Below are 22,174 nucleotides of genomic sequence, written 5' to 3'. Positions count from 1 at the left end.
TACCATGGCAGCCCTGCCCTATGAATGCTCCCCACCAAATGGCAGCAGCTCAGCCCCCGTGAGAAGACACTCCACCCACCTAGTGCAGCAGCTTAGCCAGACCCATCTGCCTAGCACAGTGGCCCCACTCATGCGAGCCAGACCCACCAAGCTGCTGCAACCAGCCCTCACAAATGCGGAGTGGCTTAACCAGCACAATTACCAGCAGATGGGGCAGGATCAGAAAACACAGCTCCTTCCCACACCCCAGTGATGGCAGGTGAAATCTGAGATTCAATACTACCACAAATGTTCCACATAGAATCAATTCATCAAACATCATGAAGAACTACAGTAATACTGCAGAGCAGAAGGAAAATGACAAGTCTCCAGAAACCAAACCTGAAGTCACAGAAGATTGCAATCTAATTGACAGAGAATTCAAAACAGTTAACATAAAGAAACTCAATGAGTTACAAGAAAACTCAGAAAAACAGTTCAGTGAGCTCAGGAATAAAATTAATGAACAGAAGGAATACTTCACCAAAGAGGTTGAAGTCCTTAAAAAAGACTATACAGAAATTATGGTTATAAAGAACACAATTAATGAGATAAAAAATGATTCATAAGCCATAAAAGATAGAGCAGACCTTATGGATGACAGAATGAGTGAATTACAAGGTAGAAATATGAAAATGCTTCAGGTGGAGGAGGAGAGAGAACTAAGATTTTTAAAAAATGAAGACATTCTTTGAGAAATATCTGGCTCAATTAGGAAAAGGTAACATAGGATTATAGGTATTTCAGAGGGAGAAAGGAGAAGAAAGCTTGTTCAAAGAAATAATAGCTGAGAACTTCCCAAACTGAGAAAAGAACTGGACTCACAAGTTCATGAAGACAATAGAACTCCTAATTACATCAATGCAAAAAGACCTTCTACAAGGCATATAATACTAAAACTAGCAAAAGTAAACGACAAAGAAAAAATATTAAGAGCTGCAAGGCAGAAGACAATAACATACAAAGGAACCCCTAAGAGGCTTTCAGTAGATTTCTCAGCAGAAAGCTTACATCCTAGGAGATATTGGAATGATATATTCAAAATACTGAAAGGCACAAATTTTCAGGCATGGATATTCTATCCAGTGAAATTATCCATCAGATTTCATGGAGAAATAAAAGCTTTCCCAGATAAACAAACATTGAGGGAGTTCATCACCACTAGACCTGCCTTACAAGAAATGATGGAAGGAGCCCTCCTACCTGAAGCAAAAAGGCAAAGGGTTACAAAGCTTTGAGGAGGGAGATAAATAGACAGACAAAATCAAAAACTTGCAGCTCTCTATCAGAATAGGTAGCAAAGACTTAGTTATAATATAAAAGATCAAGAGAAGGAAGCATCAAAAATAACTATAAACACTTCAATGTAGTCACAAACTCACAGCACAAAACAGGATAATTTGTGACAACAATAACTCAGAAGGGGAAGAGGAAAGTGATGGAACTTGCTTAGGCTAATGGAGATAAGACGCTATCAGAAAATAGACTATCACATCTATGAGATCTTTGATACAAACCCCATGGTAAATACTAAACAAAAAATCAGAGCAGAAACCCAAATCATAAATAAAGAGAAAACTGAGAAAACTATCACAGGAAATCACAAAACCAAAATGACAGTCACAAAGACAAGTGAAAAGAAACAATGGAACTATAGAACAACTGGAAAACAAAAGATAAAATGGCAGTATCCAGCCCTCATATATCAATAATCACTCTAAATGTAAATGGATTGAATTCTCCAATCAAAAAACACACAGTGGCAGGATGGATTAAAACAAAGACCCAACAATGTGCTGCCTCCAAGAAATAAATCTCAGCTCTAAAGACATACACAGGCTGAGAGTGAAGGGATGGAAGATGATAGTCCAAGCAAATGGCAAGCAAAAGAAAGCAAGTGTTGCCATACTTATATCAGACAGAGAGGACTTCAAGATAAAATAGATAATTAGAGACAAAGAGGGGCAGTATATAATGATATAAGGGACAATCCACCAAGAGAATATAACACTTATGAAATATATGCACCTAACACAGGAGCACCAAAGTATATAAAGCAACTATTAACAGACCTAAAGGGAGAAATTTACAGCAAAACAATAGTAGTAGGGAACCTCAACACCCCACTTACATCAATGGATAGATCATCTAGACAGAAAGTCAACAAGGAAATAGTGGAATTAAATGAAAAACTAGACCAGATGGATTTAATAGATATATATATATATAGAAACACTCCATCCAAAAACAGAAGGGTACACATTCTTCTCAAGTGCACATGGAACATTCTCAAAGATAGACCATATGTTGGGAAACAAGGCACAGGTCAAAAAATTTAAGAAGATTGAAATCATATCAAGCGTCTTTTCCTACTGCAGTGCTATGAAACTAGAAATTACAACTAGAAACTGAAACTAAAAGAAAAAGCCTGGAAAAGTTACAAATATGTGGAGACTAAACAATATGCTACTGAACAACCACTGGATCAATGAAGAAATCAAAGGAGAAATCAAAAAATATCTGGAGGGGGGGCTGTTTTTAAATTCAGCATGCTCTGCTTTGGTGGCCCAGGTTTGTTTCCTGGGTGTGGACCTACACCACTCATTGGCAGCCGTGCTGTGGTGGTGACCCCCTTACAAAATGGCGGAAAATTGGCACAGATGTTAGCTGAGGGCAAATCTTCCTCAAGCAAAAAGAGGAAGATTGGCAACAGATGTTAGCTCATGGCAAATCTTCCTCAGCAGAAAAAAAAAAGCCTGAAGACAAATGAAAATGAAAATACAACAGCCCAACACTTATGGGATGCAGCAAAAGCAGTGTTAGGAGGGAAATTTATAGCAATACAGTCCTACCTCAACAAAGAAGAAAACTCTCATAAGTAATTTTAAATTACCCCTAACAGAACTATGAAAAGGAGGCTAATCAAAGTCCAAAGTGAGCAGAAGGAGGGAAATAAAAATTGGAGCAGAAATATATGAAATACACACTAAAAAAAAAATAGAAAGGATCAATGAAAGTAAGAGCTGCTTCCTTGAGAAGATAAACAAAATTGACAAGCCCTTAGTCATACTCACTAAGGAAAAAAAGAGAGAAGTCTCATGTAGATAAAATTTAAAATGAAACAAGAGAAATTACAATAGATACCATAGAAATACAAATAATTATAAGAGAATACTATGAAAAACCATATGCCCACAAATTGGATAACCTAGAAGAAAGGGGTAAATTCTTAGACCCATACAACCTCCCAAAACTGAATCAAGAAGAAAGAGAATCTGAGTAGACCATTCATAAGTAAAGAGATTGAAATAAAAATTAAAAACCTCCCCCAAAGCAAAAGTCCAGGACCAGAAGCCTTTTCTGGAAAAGTCTACCAAACATTCCAAGAAGATTTAACAGCTGTCCTTCTCAAACTATTCCAAAAAACTTCAGAAGACAGAATGCTTCCTAACTCATTCTATGAAGCCAACATTCCCTGATACCAAAACCAGACAAGGACAACACACAAAAGGAAAATTACAGGCCAATATTGCTGATGAACATAGTTGCAAAACTCCTCAACAAAATATTGTCAAATTGAATACAACAATACATTAAAAGGATCATACACTATGAGCAAGTGGGATGCAGGGATGGTTCAATATCCACAAATCAATCACTGTGATACATCACATTAACAAAATGAGGACTAAAAATCACATGATCCTCTTAATGGATGCAGAGAAAGCATTTGACAAGATCTCACATCCATTTAAGATAAAAACTCTCAATAAAATGTGTATACAAGGAAAGTGCCTCAACATAATAAAGGCCATATATGACACACCCACTGTCAATATCACACTTAATGGAGAAAAACTGAAAGCCATCCCTCTAAGAGCAGGAACAAAACAAGGGTGCCTACTCTTGCCACTCGTATTCAACATAGTACTGGAAGTTTTGGCTGGAGTAATTAGGGAAGAAGAAGAAATAAAAGGGATCCTAATTCAAAAGGAAAAAGTAAAACCCTTGCTATTTGTGGATGACATGATTCAATATATAGAAAACTCTAAAGAATCCACCAAAAAATTATTAGAAATAATCAAAACTACAGCAAAGTTGCAGGGTAGAAAATCAACTTATAAAAATCAGTTGCATTTCTATACACTAATAATGAGCTAGCAGAAAGAGAACTCAAGAATATAATCCATTTATAATCACAACAGAAAGAATAAAATATTTACAAATAAATTTAACAAGGAGATGAAAGACCTATACACTGAAAACTGTAAGACATTGTTGAAAGGAATCAAAGAATATATAAATAAATGGAAAGATATGCCATACTCATGGATTGGAAGAATAAATATAGTTAAAATGTCCATATTACTAAAGCAATCTACAGATTCAATGCAATCTCAATCAGAATCCTAAGGACAGCCTTCACGGAAGTAGAACAAAGAATCCTAAAATGTAGATGGAATATCAAAAGACCTTGAATAGCCTAAGCAATCCTGAGAAAAAAGAACAAAGCTAGAGGCATCAAAATCTCTGACTTCAAAATATACAAAGCCACAGTAATCAAAACAGCCTAGTACTGGCAGAAAAACAGATACACAGATCAATGGAATAGAATGAAAAGCCCAGAAATAAAACCACACATCTATGGTCAATCTTCAACAAAGGAGCCGAGAACATGCAACGGAGAAAGGAAAGTCTCTTCAATAAACGGTGTTGGGAAAACGGAATAGTCCCATACAAAAGAATGAAAGTAGACCATTATCTTACATCATACACAAAAATTAACTCAAAATGGATTAGAGACTTGAATGTAAGATCTGAAACCATAAAACTCCTAGAAGAAAACAGAAGCAGTACACTCTTTGATATCTGTCTTAGCAGTATTTTTTCAAATACCATTCCTACTTAGGCAAGGGAAACAGAAGAAAAAATAAACAAATGGGACTACATTAGACTAAAAAGCTTCTGCAAGGCAAAGGAACCATGAACCAAACAAAAAGACAACCCATCAACTGGAAGAAAATATTTGCAAATCATATATCCGACAAGGAGTTAATTTCCAAAACATATAAAAGACTTAGCCACTCAACAACCAAAAGACAAACAACCCAACCAAAAAATAGGCAGAATAGGAGGCCAGCCCCATGGCGTAGTGGTTAAGTTCAGTGCACTCTGCTTCAATGGCCCAGGTTCACAGGTTAAGATTCCAGGCATGGACCTACACCACTCATCAGCCATACTGTGGCAGCAACCCACATATAAAGTGAAGGAAGATTGTTACAGATGTTAGCTCAGGGCTAATCTTCCTCAGCAAAAAGAAAAAAGGGCAGAGGATCTAAACATTTTTCCAAAGAAGATACACAGATGGCCAACAGGCACGTGAAAAGATGTTCAACATCACTAATTATTAGGGAAATGCAAATTGAAATTACAATGAGATACACCTTACACCCATCAGAATGTCTATAATTAACAAGGAAAAAAACACACAAATGTTGGAGAGGATGTGGAGACAAAGGAACCCTCATACACTGCTGGTGGGAATGCAAACTGGTGCAGCCACTGTAGAAAACAGTATGGAGAGTTCTCAAAAAGTTAAAAATAGAAATACTATACAATCCAACTATCCTACGACTGGATATTTATCCAGAGAACATGAAATCAACAGTACAGAGAGATATATGCGCCCCTATGTTCATCACAGTATTATTCACAATAGTCAAGATGTGGAAGCAACCCAAGTACGCATCAACCGATGAATGGATAAAGAAGATGTGGTTTATATATACAATAGAATACTACTCGGCCATAAAAAAAGACAAAATCATCCCATTTGCAACAAGATGGATGGACCTTCAGAGTGTTATGTTAAGTGAAATAAGCCAGACAGAGAAAGACAAACACTGTATGATTTCACTTTGTGTGGAAGATAAACAAACACATGGATAAGGACAACAGATTTGTGGCTACCAGAGGGGAACAGGGTGGACGGATGGGTGAGAGGGCTGAAGGGGCACATATGTATGGTGATGGATAAAAACTAGACTATTGGGGGTGAACAAGATGCAGTCTATAAGAAACTGATATGATATATAATAATGTACACCTGAAATTGTACAATGTTATAAACCAATATGACATCAATAAAGTAATTTTTTTAAATAAGCATTGGATTCTTCTGGTATATTTAATAGAAATTGGAGCATTGGAACACCAATGACTTTCCAATTGTTAAATTTAATGTTGGCTTTTCAAACTTCATTCTATTTGATCTCCAATTGTATTGCACTGGCCACCACCTATTGGTAGGTACTGTGTTCTATCTTGACTTCAAAATGACCACTCTGTCTTGAATTATTTTTCCCTTCTAACTCTTTTTTCCTTAGGTCTTTAGCTGGCAGTTCTTCTCCTGTGAGTTATCTTTAACGATTAGTTATCCCGAGGATTCTATGACTCCATGCCAGATATTCTTAACTTGAGGATCACAGGCCTCAAAGCTGTTCTTAGAATTCATGGGAATCTACTATTTTAAATAAGAAAAATAATTGCAATTATATTTTCACTTACCCTTAACTTAAATTTTGATTGTAGGCAAGAAATCACAATAGTAGCAACAGTACATGTATCTCTGTGACCAACAGAAATTGAGTATTCTTATATGACAGTTAGCGTAGATACTCAATATATCATTTACACCCACTAGTTTGAAATTGCAGTAGTCATTAGATTTTCCACTAGAGTTCTCATTGATTTGTTCGTATAGAAGCAGATATGTGACCATAACTCAAATATGTTTTATAAATATTTTGATAATTGCATTTTAATAAATTGTTTTCTTTGTGACCCTATATATTTAATTCTACATATTTAAATGATTATCCAAGAAGACTTTTATAGACTTGACCAGTCTATCAAAGCAGTAAATAACACAGAAAAGATTAAGAAAATTACGTCTTTTCTTGGGTGAATGCATTACATCCAAGACTTAATCTTGGATAATAATCAAGACGTTGTAAGTGATCCTTGAATCTTTACCTTCAATAAAGACTTCTCTCCTGAACTAGACTATCCAGAAGTCTCAGAAGCATATTAAATTCAACCCATCCCAGTCTGGATTCACTCTCTGTCTACTACTCCTCTCCTTCTCCATTGCTGCTTTCAAACTTGAATCCTCCTGCATCCCTGTATTTATTCATATTGTCCACACTCATCTGGTTTCTCCCACTAGAGCAGGTAGTTATTCTTTATTCCTCTGGCTTAACAACAACAACAACAAAGACTCCATCTGGCAATTTTTGTGCCAGGAACTATTTTGGATTTGCATCGAATTTCATTTTGTCTTCACAACAATCATACACAAAAACAAAGTTATTGGGCCCTTGGTAGACTGGAACACACTAGCATAGGAAAACTAAGGATTATTAAACGATAAAGTCAAGATTCAACTCCAGGTTTTTCTGATTCAAAAAACCATGCTGTCTATCATGTGGGGGATCAGTAGAGTCATCTGTTGTTTTTCTCAACCTACTAGAAGCCCATTCATTCATCTATTCATTTGTTCTTCCAACATTTATTGATCTGCTACTACGCTTTAGAAGGCTTCAGTTCTTTATTGGGAGAAAACATAAAGTTAATGAGACATGATACTTTCAAGTACCTTATGGTTTAGTCTTTTTGCAATTTAAACATCTTCAGGCAGAGTGATTTGCAAAAATTGGAGAAAACTTGCTTTAATAATTGTATAGGGTAACGATAATAATACTAATTATCGTTAATGCCAACTGAAATAATGAAAAAATAAGTATAGCTTCAAAGACCAGTTACAAAATTTGTTCTGCTTTCTTTAATTTGTTACCCAATCATGTTCCTATTTGTGAATGTATTCCACTCAAAGTTTCCAGCACTGTCACATATGATAAATTTGCTTACAAATGTGTAGACGACCATGACAGAGACCATATATTATTGTCAGTGATGAAGTCTGATTTCTGCATTTTTCTCACTGTGACTAAAAAAACAAAACTACTACATATTACTAGGTCCTTGAGAATTTCCACTATAACTGTTATGTACATATTTAAATATTTGAACAGTGTTTTCAAAATGAATTTATTTTCTAAAAACAATACATGCTTATTATTTTTAAAAATACTTCAAATCCAAAAGAAAAAAGTAAAATATCACCTAATATCTTATATACAAATAAACGTTGTTAAAAATCAGATTAACACCATTCTAGGCATCCCTATGTACTAATAGAAGACTACAAGGAGAGACAGCTAGAGATATATAGATGGGAAATTTTTAATAAAAACTGGATTATACATGCCATTTTAATACAAAGTATACATAAATAGTTTTTAGATAAGAAATGTGTTTTTCCTTTCTTGGTAAAGTTTAATTTCTTATCTTTTTCAGACGAAAAGAGAAAACCTAGTTCAGAATCTAAAAATGTGTTTAATTTCCCAATTGAGTGAAGAAAATCTGTTATAATTATTTACTTGATGAATTAGATATTGGTTATGAGTTATCCAGTAATACTAATTAAAGAAAATATTAGCTGAGAGTTGGCCCTCAATAATTGAAAGGAAGGAAAATATTGTCCTTGGAAGTAACCCTAAGAGCTGTTCCCATTACAGTGACCACCTCCTTACCCTCTCCAGAATCACTTTTGCTTTGAGCCTAACCTTGTCTTTTTCATTCTGTCTACTACTGTGTAGTAGGGCATCATCATCATTCCTTGATCTATTTTCCCTTTTTTTCCTTCTTCTTCTTCTTCTTCTCCCGAAAGCCTCCCAGTACATAGTTGTATATTCTTTGTATATTCTGGTTGTGGGTCCTTTTGGTTGTTGATCTATTTTCTTTTTGTGAAGCCAGATGCTACCACTTGCCAAGGGTCTATCATCTCCCTTAACTTCCTCCTTCATTCACTGCCATAATAATTACCTCTTGGTTAAGATTGTATATCTGTCTAGAGATTGATAATTCACACATGAAGAAATTAATGCATCTGTATACTTATATGTTACTTTCACAAACTGTATGTCCACACTATACCAAAAAGAGGCAGTTGCTGAATATACATAGTTTTATAAATTTTAAGTGCTTTGTGTTCTTCATTTCGTTAGAGTTTACTAGTCTCACAGAAGTCCTCAGAAGGAGATAAGGTGTGTTGCTGTCTTTTAAAAGTTGGAGAAATTTAAAAGGGTGGCAGTTTAATGATTTACCAGACGTCATAGAATGGATTACACCACCAGCAGAACCAGGAAGCAAATGTCCTGGTTTCTAAGGCAGGACATTCTCCACTACATCAAGACACATACTTTGATAGCTACTACCAGTGAGGATGCAAGGAGTAAGAAATTCCTAGGAAAGTACAGGGAGAATATTGCTTGTTGCTTTTTGGTATATATGAACTATTAATGCTATCACAAATTTATTCAAACGCCAACAGATTATGGTTAATTTGATTCAGGAAAGACATTTTACTTGATTTCTTTTAATTTATTGAAGTCATTTCCTTTGAGAAAGCTCATTAACTGAACCAAAAATAGAATAAGTTGTTCCATGCCATTTAGAACATTTGTAACCAGGTACAAAAAAATTTTTTTCACAGTTGGTTCTTAATGGAACCAAATATTATTATGCCTGCTAGCAAAAGAATTTGTGGTAGGCAAATTAAGTATCTTTAGTTTGATTGACTACGTTTTTGTATAAGATTGTATTTTTCTTCCTGAACCAAGAAACTAATTTTGGAGACTGATAATTAGGTCAAAAGCTGAATAGTTTAAGTATCCATAACCTGGCCAATCATAAATCTTTAGTCCTAACTCCCAATGATTAATGATTTGTCATTCTGGCATATAAAAATAGGCTTAGAAAAATTGTTAATGTAGGGACATTATTTTAATGGAACCCCAACCTCCTTTTTCTTGGTTCCCTTGCCCAGCTCTTTACATATTCCAGGACCTCTATATTTGTAGTCTGGCTGCCCTTCAAAATCTGTTAAGGCCAAGTTATTATCCTCAAATGAGCTGATGATTTACCTGAAAATAGGACCCATTGATTGACAGAATTTATTTACCTCAAGAGGTCTATTCATTGTGATTGCTGTGATGCATCAATATATGAAGTGAGAGTTGTTCCTCATGGCTGCTTAACCTTTGGTACCTCCAGACCTGGCTTGAAACAGACTGCCAGCTGAAATCTAGACTTCAGTTTCATGGCTTAATAGGCTCAAAAGGAGTATCTTTGCACAATGGTTTTGTTTCAGGTTTATAATCCTTACAAAACTATAGGCCATTCACTATAGCAGCTGAGGGACAAATCACTGGTTTTATATATTGAATCCAGAGGCCTGGAATGTCAATGTGTGTGGCCTTGGCAACAATTGATCTTTTGGTAATGGAAGGAGAATGCTTCAGCAGGTCCAGCCCTAAATGATCTGGGAAGCTTTTTCACTAGACTGAAGCTCAGACCTCACCACCAGAGTTTCTGATTTAACTGGTCTAGGGTGGGCCTAAGGCATTGGCAAATGTTAAATGATCCTTAGGTGACTCTCATTTCCAGCCAGAGTTAATGCCCACTGATACAGCCTCAGTGATCACAGATGTTCATCAGTTGAGTAGGAGACAGGACGCCAAGTGATGCTCTAAACTAGGACCACTTGCTTTCTCTTTCAAACAAGATCATAGCAAAGTACACACAAAATAAAGTAAATCTCATAACCATTATATTTATAAATATTAGGAAAATAATTGGCATCAGTTATTTGACTTAGAATTACTTCTTTTTTGTATATTTAACCTCCAAATAGTATATACATTCACTCTATTTATACAACCAGGATTTGGCTTGTTTTTCTATACATAATACTAGGTTGGATTTAGTGGCTTTAGTCTCTAATACTCCATCATGCCAAAGACAGGAATAAGAACACAAATATAATCATTTTGGCTAGTCCTGTCCTCATTTGCTCTAAGGATAGTGCCACTACCCACTAATGTGAGCTGGGGTGGTCTGGGCCTAAGAAATGTAGTTTGGTTTCGTACGTATATATATATACACATAGTTCATGAGAACAAAAGCCATGCCTTCCACATAGGTCATTAAAAAAAACCACATATTTACATTGGAGTTTTACAGACTGAGCTCACAGAATGAGCAAAGAAATCTGGGGTTTTGAGATTTAAAGAATATTAGAAACTGAAAGAATGGAAAAGACACCAAAGAAAGGATTGGAAAGCCACGATATGGTAAAATATCTCGGTTCCCGTTTGAGATGTGCATGTGTGTGGGTTGGAAAGGAGAGGAGGAGGGATAGAGAAAGCTTTCCCAGAGAAGGAAAATATTTTGTTAAAAAGGTAATATATTTTTAAAAAGTGTCGGGTGAAATATAATTTAGAGGGCAGCATATGAGTTGTATTAGCCCTATTTAGTACAGTGGGGTTGTAAAATATATAATTTTGTTGAAATACAATGTTCAAGGAACTATAACTCATGTATCCTTAGAACAAAGCAATCTTTCCAAACTGAGATTGTTTTTAGAGGATTTACTCTAAATCTCTCTTCCTTTCATCTCCTTTCCAGAATTGCATGATACTTGATGCCAAGGAGAAGGGAAGTTTCCCTTTGGTACGCAAAAGGAATAATGTCTACTGCTTTCAATCACATAAAGATGACTTAAAAAAACAAAACTTGATTTGCAATACCTGTCCCTTCTTGAAATATAATTTTTGAGAAGTTCAACTAGTAGGTATGCAGTTTTTATGCATGAACTAGAAAGCTTCATATGTATTTCGTAAATATGTGCATATATTTCTGCATGGTTCTCTCTTGGTGCCCCCCACCTAGGAATGAGAGCTAGTTCACTGATGAACGGAGTGGGTTATACCAGGTTGATGCTCTGTCACCTAGCATCTGGGGGGAATAGTGTGAAACCAGAGGAAATCTGTAAAGTGGTTGCTATTATTCAGTAGTGACAGTATCATGCCAGTCATGACTGCAGTAAATCCTAGCAGATGCCACTGATGCGGAGATATTTGAGTATCTTTGGGTGAACGGCCTAGCGGGGTACTAGTCCAAATAACCAAATAACCCATGTTATTTGAATCTCAAATGATTGCTAAGCAAATTTTTCAAGAAGTTTTAGAATCAGACTGAATCTGCAGTTTAATGAATGCTCAATGAGAAAAAGTGTAATTTGTTCTTGAAAAATGTAAATAGATGTAGATATACATGGGAATATATATGTGTTTATAAATCATTTACTCAACTATAATTTAGACATCATTGGTCCTAATTAGAAACTTGGTTTAAATCACATTTCTTGTGCCACAAAGTACTTTATTCCCAAGGAGAAATTGTCTTTGATTTGCCCTCTATTTATTATGGAAATAGAAGCTAGTTCAAGGGCTTCGTGGATTTATCATAGAGATGTTCCTTAGAAATCCTTTCCCTACAATGTAAAATCAGATACTGTATGAAAAGAGAAGAGATACGGCTAACTGTTTTTCTCCTAGTGTGGACAATTTCATAGTCTAATCAATGCCAAGAAGAGGAAATTATTTTCTTCTAGAGGACAGCTGTGGATGGGCATCTGGCATAGAACTAGAAGACCAGGTGTTATTTCTGGCACAGCCATGTGGTATCTTAGGCCCATCATTTATTTTCTCTGACTCTCTCTAAACTCTCATTTATAAAGTGAAGGTGATAATGTTGCCTTACAGAGAAATTTTAAGGATTAAATTTTTAAAATTCCTTATAAACTGTAATGCACTATGCACATGATTGTTTCCTACCATTTTTATTATAATTTATCAAGAATGTAAAAGATATCAAATATTTACCACTTCACATATCTTGTTTTTTTTTTTTTTTCTTTTCCAAACAACCCTTTTGGATAGTGTTTTCATTATCGATTCATGCATAGCAAACCATCCCAAATTAGTGGCTAAATTCTTAACACACAATTTTGTACATCAGGAATTTGGAAAGTCTCGTTGGGAGGTGTGCTTCTGATCCAATGTGGTGTCAGCTGTGGGACTGGGACCAGAGGATCTACTTCCAATATGGCTTCTTCACTCACAGGACTGGTGTCTTAATGCCCCTTCGTTTCTCTCTCTCTCAACCAGGCATCACATCCTTTATTGCCTCTCCGTGTGGCTTTGACTTCTCATAGCATGGTGATCTGAGGCTAGGCACTTGTTATGTGGTGACTGGCTTCCAAGAGAGAGGAGCTGTCAAGCCCAGTTAAGGGCTGTGCCCAGAATTGGCACGGCATCATTTCCACTGTATTCTACTGGCAATGCTGTCATAAGGACTGCACAGGTGCAAAGGGGAGGAAAACCAGATTCTATCTCTTGATAGGGGAGTGGCCAGGTCAGCTAGGTTTTGAGTCAGATCTGACCCATGGTTTTCTACTGCTTATGCTTCTTTTTTCTGAAATGTGTTTAATAAACTTACAGCTTCTTACAGGATACACAAGTACATACAAAATATTATATGCAAAGGCAGCTATTAACCTGCTATTTTATCATCTAGAAATATCCATTCACTTGAAGGTTGTACTTTTTTTGTTACATTAACAATTGATAGTTGTATAATCACCCTCAGATGTTGAAAGTATGTGGAATGTAAAGGTACAGCATTTATACTTTATTTTGGCCAGGCTACTCTCAGTCTAAGGAATAATAGAAGTTTGACGCTTAAGGCAGACTGGTGATGAAAATATTTTAAGACATGGGTATTACAGAGGAAGCTACCTCCTCTGCATAAGACTAGTCATCCTTTTCATAAGTTTGAAGTGTGGAAATATATTTGTGGTATATATGATAGATCAATGTGGGTGATATGGCCACATATCCTTAGAATCGTTAACTAACCAGAACACCACATTCCTTCATTATGTCAGAAAAGAGAGGATTTATTTTTCTACAACTGTCATGAGTTTTCTTATTAGCACCCAGAGCTATAATAACATGAGCTCTACAATGAGCTTAGTAACCGTGACAAAATCTTACTGTGGCTGTCTTTCAATATTCCTAAGTAGACGTTGAGGGACCATTTGCTCTGTGTGTGTGTGTGTGTTTTACCTCATCCTTTTCCATCCATTCTGGGGAAATTCCAGTATCAGTTGTCATCTGCTATCCTTTATCTTGCCTTCAGGTTGTTAGTTTCTCTAGCTTTCTCTTCTCATCTGCTGGCTTTCTTCCTCATAAGATCTGACTGTTTAGCACAGTAAAATACATCTCAGGATGATCCACATCATTTGAAAGTATCAAGATCTTGAACTCTGTTATGGGGCCCTCTTCCCTCTGTCTACATTCCCATTCTCTTCTAGGCTGTGAAATTTGATTTATATGAGGGGGATCACACCTCAAATGCCTGTAAGTGCTTCACAGGAAACACGGAATCATAAGATGAATAATGAAGGCTAGATACAAACAAAACAGGGTCTTCAGGCTTATCTATTTTTCTCCCTCTTTGGTTCAGACATGAGTAAATGGAAATATTTTTCTACTATAAAAAAATTTCATCAATGGCAACTGACATTCAGACTCATTGTGCAAGAGACCATGGGGAGTGGTGGAGAGTATGGCAAGTGGAGGAATAAAAGCCCTACAGAAGAGGCGCAGCTTCGGGTCACTGGAGTCGTGTGAGAATGCAGAGTTATTAGTATTAGATCTCATTTGTATGAATTCTCCTGATTTTTTTTAATGTTGATGACTATTTTAAAACGAAACAAAATTCTATATATGTCAATAATGCTTTATTTATTTATCTGTGGCCCAAATTTTGTCCATGAACCACTAATTTATAAATCTATTCTTGACTCTTGACTCTTATCTTCCTCTTGAGCTCTAGATTCATACCCAGCTACTCCTATGTTGTCTTCATCAAATATCTAAAATTCATCATGATTAACATGTCCAAATCAGAGCACTGACTATTTTCCTGTCTCAGGAAACGGCACCATTATCAGCTTAGCAATCTTTCTTGATCATCTTCTTTCTATTCTTCCCCATAACCCAATTCATCAAAAAGTTATACCATTTTTAATCTCCAAAATATAGCTAGAAGACACCTACTTCTCCCCATCTTCACTACCACTCCCTTAATCTTGGCTCAGTTTCACTCTCCCAGACTAATACAATGGCCTTTAGATTGGTCTCTCTGCTTCTATTCTTTCTCTCTTTTTAATCCATACTCTTTCATCCCTGTAGAAATATTAGATGATGACAACAACAAAGACAACAACATTATCCCTCCATTAGAATCTCTCAAGGACTCCCCATTGCAATTAGAATAAAACCCACAATCTTTTCCATGGTCTAACCCTTTATAACACTGCCCCCCACTCACTATTCTTGAGCCGAATTAGTCTTCCCTGAGTCATTGATGAAGACAGGCTCTGCTCCATCTGGGGATCATGGTGTTTTCTTTTTTCTTGGTGCTTTGAACAGTTGGCTCCTTCTCAATTTCATGTCTCAACTCAAATGTCTCCTCAAAGAGGCATTTCCTGACCATCTTATCTAAAAGAGCCCCGTCCACTCAGTTTCTCTCTATCACATCACCTCATTTGTTTTATTCATTAATAACTTCTCTTGTTTTGTAGCTTTATGTAATTCTTTACTCGCTATAACTTCCCCACTGGAATGTAAACGCTAAGAACAGAGATCTCATCTGTCTTGTTTACTACAGTCTCCACAGGGTCTCGCCTGGCACATGGTCCTTTCAGAATAAGCGTTTGAGGGAATAAATGGTTTGAATACCTATAGAGACAGATTTAGCATGAAGACATCACTATTTTATGAAAGGTCTCAAATTCTTAACATGTCCTGTGTTATCTGGACCTGCCTGCATTAACCAATGCAGTCAGCACCAACTTTTCTCACGCTCAGAGGACCAGCCACATAATTCCCTCACTTAGCATTGTCACAGATGTTGTTTCTTTTGCCTAGAATGATCTTTCAGCTTACACTTCTTTTAGCCAGCCAACTCTGATTCTGTTCTTCCTTCGAATCTCAGCTCAATGTTGCTTTGCAGCAAAGATTTCCCTGGCTGCCTCACAGCCCACCACCTGAGACTTGCCTAGGTTCCCCTCAAAAATGTGCTTTCATGTACTTTTCATTTGTTTCCTTTATCCAATTATAATTAACTGATTTTCTTGTTATTATTTGTTTATCATCTCTAAGGACCAAGTCTGTCTCATTTACTGCAACATTATAGCTTCTTAGCAAATTTCCTGGAGCAGAGTTGGGACTAAATAAAAATTCATTGACAAATATTTGTAGACGAGAGGGAAATGAAAATACAGAACATGATTTTCTGCCATCCCTGTTCTACCAGAGTACAAATTAACTACCATTAACAGAAATTAATTAACACGTCACCCTAAATTACTAATACAGGCCTTCATTTCCTAACAATATCCTCCTCTACTATTTTTGGGAAATCTTGAGGGATTCACGTGTGTGTTCATGAGCTGCTCCTGTCAACCTCCATGAAGTCAGCCGTTTCCTGTGTTCCTCTCTGACCCACAAGCTGTAGCTTATTAATGTTTGCCACCAGAGGAGCTATGTGGAGGTACTCTGCCACCATCCCCAGAGCTCTCAGCAAGGTAGACTTCCATTTGTGACCTTTTTGTACCACTGCCAGTCTCCGCCACTACATATGCTACTGCTGCTCTGGAAATGTTGAGTGCTTTGAAACATTCTGTGTAGACCCACTCCATTCAGTAAGATCCAGAAAAAGAGAAAAAGTTCATCACTCTCTTCTGAATTACACCTCATAACAATAATGGCATATTCTATTCCAGTGCTCTGCATATTTTGTAGAGCAAGGTATGTTTGATTATTTATTTCTTTATACTTTTTTAATTCATGGCCACCTCTCTTAGGATTCAGGTACAAATCCATGAAGCCCTGAGTGAGATAGAAATTAGTGAATGTCCCATGGTTTTCTCAGAATCACTTTACCCTTCTGATAACCGAGTTTTGATGTGGTTCAAACACATCTCTCTCCCAGGAGGGTCTTCTTACATAACTCACACACAGAGGGACCTGGAGAACACGTCTCATCTGTTTCCCAGACTTGGAATACAATCGAAGATCCTCACCCACCTCCTCCAAATTTTGTTTCAGTAAGAAAACAAACAAACATGGCAGCCAGGCAGGTTCAGACTTGTGTTGAGGGCTAATGGAAGATGCTTTGCAATTGTAGGGCAGGAAAAATAATTTTCCCTCTCCTCTTCTAGGCTCTTGGCTGAGACTCCTCTGTAACAAAAGACAGATTAACAGGAGAAAAGCAAACAGAAGTTTAATAACATGTATACTTTCTGCATACATGGGAGATCTCTGAAATGGCCCAAGCCACCACCTTAAATACCTTCTTCGGCTAAAGACAAAAGAAGATATTGGGGGTGGGGGAAGTCAGTTTGGGAGGTTGTCAGGAAAAGCACAGTAAACGAGGGTGAGGTTGGATTTCCCTTATAAATGTAAATGCCTCTTACAAAAGGGTAACTTCTACTTAGTTCTTATGTCTGATGTTTCTTAAAAATAATCAGCCTAAATTAATCCTTATACCAAAGAGCATATTTTGGGGTGACAAATTCTGCTCCCCTTCACAATTCTAATATGATGAACCACCCCATATTTTACATTGTGACACTCTACAAAGTCTAAATAATTAATATGGCTTCAGCATCACAGAGCCTGTCATGGGCCTAGGTTTCAGATATCCTTATAGTAAATCTGTCATAATCATCAAGGATTCCGGCCAAAGACGCCTTCTTTCTCCCTTTTCCCGTACTATCACTGATGACTGAAGAAAGTTTCATATGCTTATAAAAGGGAAAAAAAACCACTGGGGTGAGACCGAACGCTAGGAATGGGGTGGAGTTTGCTCTTTTGCCGGGAATGTTTTTTTCAATATGTACGGTGACTAAACTTTTCCATAGAAAAAATTTTCCACTCAGATAAATCTGCCGTACTTTATGGCCAAATGCAAAACAGGATGATGGACACCGAGCAGCCTGGAGACAGCCTGACCTGCCTTTTACTGCCTTCCAGGAGCCAATTTGAGCTCTGAGCAAGTGAAATGCGTCAGTGCTTGAGAGATACAGAAACACCAGGTGAGGAGTCAGGAGAGGTCTATTGTTAAAATGCAAGAGGTGGAATAAAACAGAAATCTTACTCCAGGGAAATCGGTAGCGACGGAATAACCTGGGAGAGCAAATGTTTAAATCAAGTAGAATAAAAATAATTAAGAGAAACAAAAATAGACTGAAGAAAGACTTTGCCATTTCTTAGGCCCCGCTTATAAAAAGACATCAAAGGGAAAGAGGAATACGATTAGAGACAAAAAGCATTACCGGTAGTAACTGATTTTAGCATAGATCTCATAAATATTACTTTTGAAATATTTAAATATATTGCATGATTTATGAATATGTCTACACTGCAATTGAAACTGGCTGCTTTGTAATGTCTTTGTTGGTTTTTACCACATGTAAGAAGTGGTGGAAACTAATATGCCATGTCAGTGATGACGGGCTATAAGAAAGCATCCTTCATCTAGGTACTGACGTATTCAGATGTGCTTCTCAGATTCTTGTTGTAATTTAATCAAGGTCCCACCAGAGGGAGCAAGGGAACAAATCTCATAGCCCTGTCCAGGCACATTTCCAACTGAAGGTGCATTAGATTCCAGAGGGAACTGCTCAGTACTTTTTCTTTTTTTCTGGTGAATCACTTGCAGCCTGCATTTTACTGTGGGAAATTTCTTTCAGATTTATTTTTCTGGTTTTCCAGCTGCTTTTTTTAGTTGTAAATCCGTGCTATGGTTGAGCTGCAAAGCAGTATTCCAGCAAACTCCAGCAGGGAAGTATTTTCCTACAGGATTTCAAAAATCTTCCACAGTCAATTACAACAGCGCCTCCCCCAGTGCCTTACCAAAGGTAACACTCTGGTAACTGAGCCTGGGGACTGGGAGAGGGGATAAAATTAGATGGGGAGGGGACGCAAAGCTTAGCAAAGCTCTGGGATCAGCTTAAGGACTCAGAAGGATGAACTGGGGAAGCAGGCAGGTCAGCACAATAGATGCAATTAGCAAATGCAATTAGCATCAGCATATAAATCCCTCCCCCTTGACTTTCTCCTTTGTATTGCCAAGGCAACCCAAACAGCCTCCTCCTTTCTCCCCTCTTCCATTCCCACAACCCCAGGCTCCCTCCCCTTCTCACTGCCTCTGCCCTCGGAGTTGGATTTTAAACAAGTTGCACCTGGATTAACACGTGTCTGGGGTGGAGAAGGGAAAATTGGGTGGGGAGAGTGAGAACCTAGGTTTCCAGTTGAGATTTTTTGTTGGTTCACACTCTTTGCAGAAAATAACCTGTGCCAGTTCTGGAATATTTTCTTCCTATTTGTGACCATCGCTGGCAGGAAAAATGCCTTTCTTTTCACCTAAACATGGAAGTTTGCAGGTGGAGATAGAGATGGGCGCCCAGGCACTTCGCTATACGCTCTAAGTGTACCTTTTGCACATTTAAGTCTGTCGTTAGAGCTAGTTTGCCGTGAGATACACAACGTTTCAAGTTCATTTTCATAGTCACTGGTAGCTGGAAATTGTGAAGAACAAAGTAACGATTCAGGAAAAGAAATGGGGATGACTGAAAAAAATTATATATATATAAACAGTAGGAACATCTGAGTGAGAGGTGGTATTGAAGGAAGAAGACGGGCACTTCAATTTTCTGATTTAAACAATCTTGCTTTTTATTATATAAAGAAAATATATGACTTTTAAAAATACAAAACGAACCCAAAAAGTGAAATAAAATTCATTTAAAAATAGGCATTCCGATCAGTTGAAAAAAAAGAAAGACATAAAATCTAAATGAAGGAAATAACTCCAATAATAGCAAAACCTTTATTGAATGCTGCCTGCGTGCATGGCAGTATTCTAAGCACTCATTTGATTCTCACAACAATCCTAAGATATAAGTATTTTTATCTCATTTTTTTCAGATGACAGAACCAAGCAATAGAGACAACTTGTCCAAGATTACTTAGCGCCATAAACAGCCATGCTATACTGATTTTCATTTTCAAAATTACTTATGATTTGTTTTAACATTATATTTGTTGGTTATTCCTTTAATAGAGAAAGAGCAAAGAAAAGTTAGGCAGCTTGATAACATTAAATATAATTAATTTCATGTCAATTTGACTTTGATCTAGTAAACAATCTTATGGGTTTTGTGAGTCAGCTAGGAGTACATGTATATCTAGGCTTCACCATTTAGGAGCGTGGCCCGCTAGCATCTCAGCCTCAGTATCCACATGTGTAAAATGGATCTAACAATAGCTTCCCCTCCTCCAACCTGCCCACTTTCCTTTAGGTTCTCTCCCACCTGGCCAGTATGCCCACCACCAACCCTACCCTAGATTTTGGATACTTTGTTCCTTCTTGATAGAGAAGAAAGGACTTGACACTCATTCGGATAACATTTCCTAGGGGTATTGGCACTTTAAAAAAGGACACAACTAGAAAGGACAATGCTTATGCCAAAGGCATGGTATGGTCATGAAATATCGGGACCCTATTCAGTTCCTCTGCCCCTTCTGCTCAGCTATAATGTGATTTGCACTCTCTTCATTTGCATTTTCTACTTAAGCCTTAACTATGGCCTTCTCCACATTAGTCATAGCTGTAGCACATACAAAGATAGAGAAATTCTAGCAACTTGGTAGAAAACTCCACATACCAGCATGGTCTCCCCGTGAATAAAGTAAGTCTTGGCTAACATGGGTGATACAGCCCAATCAGGCCTCTCAAATTTTTCAACTGGTTTTCCCTCCAGAGGCTGTTTTATGGGAAAAAAAAATAAAAAGACTGTCCAGTTAATTTTTTTCTAGCTTCATTGGGATATAATTGACATAATAACATTATGTATGTTTAAGAAATACAACATGTTGAATTGATACACTGATATATTGCATAATGATTACCACCACAGAGTTAGCTAATACCTGCATTATGGCACCGAATTACCATCTCTTTTATAGTGAGAACATTTAAGATCTACTCTCTTAGCAATGGTCAAGTATGTAATATAGTATTACTAACTATAATCACCATGTTGTATATTAGATCCCCAGAACTTACTCATCTTGTAACTGTAAGTTTGTGCTCTTTGACCAACATCTCCCCTTTTCCCCCATCCCCCAGTAGAATAATAACCACCATTCTACTCTCTTTCTCTGAATTCAGCTTTTTTAGATTCCACATATAAGTGATATCATACATTTGTCTTTCTCTGTCTGACATTTCATTTAGCATAATGCCCTCAAGGGCCATTCATGTTATCACAAACAGCAGGATATCCTTCTTTCTCAAGGCAGAATAATATTCTGTTGTATGTATATACCACATCATTTGTATCCGCTCATCTGTTGAGAGATACTTAGGTTGTTTCCAGACCTTGGCTACTGTGAATAATGCTGCAGTGAACATGGGGGTGCAAATCTCTCTTTGAGATCTTGTTTTAAAAATTTCCTTTGGGGGCTGGCCCCGTGGCCGAGTGGTTAAGTTTGCACACTCCGCTGCAGGCGGCCCAGTGTTTCGTTAGTTCGAATCCTGGGCGTGGACATGGCACTGCTCATCAGACCACGCTGAGGCAGCGTCCCACATGTCACAACTAGAAGGACCCACAACGAAGAATATACAACTATGTACCGGGAGGCTTCGGGGAGAAAAAGGAAAAAAATAAAATCTTTAAAAAAAAAAAAATTTCCTTTGGATATAAACCCAGAAGTAGGATTGCTAGATTGTATGGGAGTTTGGGAGTTCTATTTTTAATCTTTTGAGAGCCTTCATACTGTTTTTCATAGCGGCTACACCAATTTGAATTCCCACCCACAATGCACAGGGGTTCCCTTTTCTCTACATCCTCTCCAATACTTATTTTTCGTCTTTTTGATATTAACGTCCTAACAGGTATGAGGTTATATTTCATTGTGGTTTTGATTTTCGTTTCCTTGATGATTAGTGACATTGAGCATCTTTTCACGTACCTGTTGGCCATTTATGTCTTCTTTGGAAAAATGTCTATTCAGTTCCTCTGCCCAGTTTT

General features: G+C 37.2%; 1 pseudogene; it reads left to right on the top strand.

The window, feature by feature from the left end:
- Window positions 1-320: 320 nt before the first annotated feature.
- The window catches only part of LOC106838011 (transcription factor IIIA pseudogene), a 43,683-nt pseudogene continuing 21,829 nt past the window's right edge, over window positions 321-22,174 (top strand).

The sequence above is a fragment of the Equus asinus genome, chromosome 1 (assembly GCF_041296235.1).
Source record: "Equus asinus isolate D_3611 breed Donkey chromosome 1, EquAss-T2T_v2, whole genome shotgun sequence".
Classification (NCBI taxonomy): domain Eukaryota; kingdom Metazoa; phylum Chordata; class Mammalia; order Perissodactyla; family Equidae; genus Equus; species Equus asinus.
The sequence above is the reverse complement of the archived record's forward strand: the minus strand, read 5'-3'. Positions and strand labels throughout refer to the sequence as shown.